Here is a 937-nt window from a genome sequence, read left to right as displayed (position 1 = left end):
AAACACAAATACATACACACACACAATCTAGATAAATAAGTATACATGAAAATATTGTAGGTATGCAAAACAAATTACCTTTGATGAAAAATAAGTTTAGATGGTTTTCCAAATGCAATGGTTAAGATCATTTTATTCACTGTATAATAGTAACACAAGATCAAATGAACATTTTTTTAAATTTTGGGAAATTCAGATAATTTCCATCAAAAAAATTCTGATGTTACATAGTAGTTTACCATTTGGTTCTCATTGTCTGAGCAGACAATAATATGGTTATAATGAATAATGTAGGAGGTACACATAGTGCCTCATTAGAGAATGTCTCAAACAGATGAGCAATCTAGAATTTCTCAGAAGAAGCCAGACCAGTAGTTCCCATAGCAACATGGACAATAACAAGTATATCCACAGCCATCATAGCTATATCCATAGCCACATCCCAGGCCATCATAGCCGTAGCCCAGGACACCATAGTAGTTGTAAAAGCTCATGGTGTGAGGAGAAGACTCAGTTGAAGAGCAGAGTTGATCTCTAGAGTTGTCATTTTATAATCTACACAGGGTCTTGTATACCAACTGAGTGGTATGCAAGGCAAACCACAGGTGCTGTTGGATTTATGTTTCAAAATGAATGGCATTATAATCATCTCAAGAATTCCTCATAAACCAATGTATCCAAGATAGTTTTGCTGTATCAGGATGCCTATAATGAACTCGTGTTCCTTTAATGAAAGATTCTTCTACTTTTGTGTCTTAATTAGTCGAGATGTAAAATCTAAATTATATTACGATCTACCATGAGATCATATGATCATACAGGGTTCACCTCTTTAAACTTTTTTTTCTTTAATAATATTCTCCTTATTACATGTGTATATTACCCTTGGGAACAAAAATGTGCCTTCAAAGTGGTAGGGAAGGATGAAAAAGTTGTG

This window comes from Rousettus aegyptiacus, unplaced genomic scaffold (assembly GCF_014176215.1).
Source record: "Rousettus aegyptiacus isolate mRouAeg1 unplaced genomic scaffold, mRouAeg1.p scaffold_m13_p_4, whole genome shotgun sequence".
Classification (NCBI taxonomy): Eukaryota; Metazoa; Chordata; class Mammalia; order Chiroptera; family Pteropodidae; genus Rousettus; species Rousettus aegyptiacus.
The sequence above is the reverse complement of the archived record's forward strand: the minus strand, read 5'-3'. Positions refer to the sequence as shown.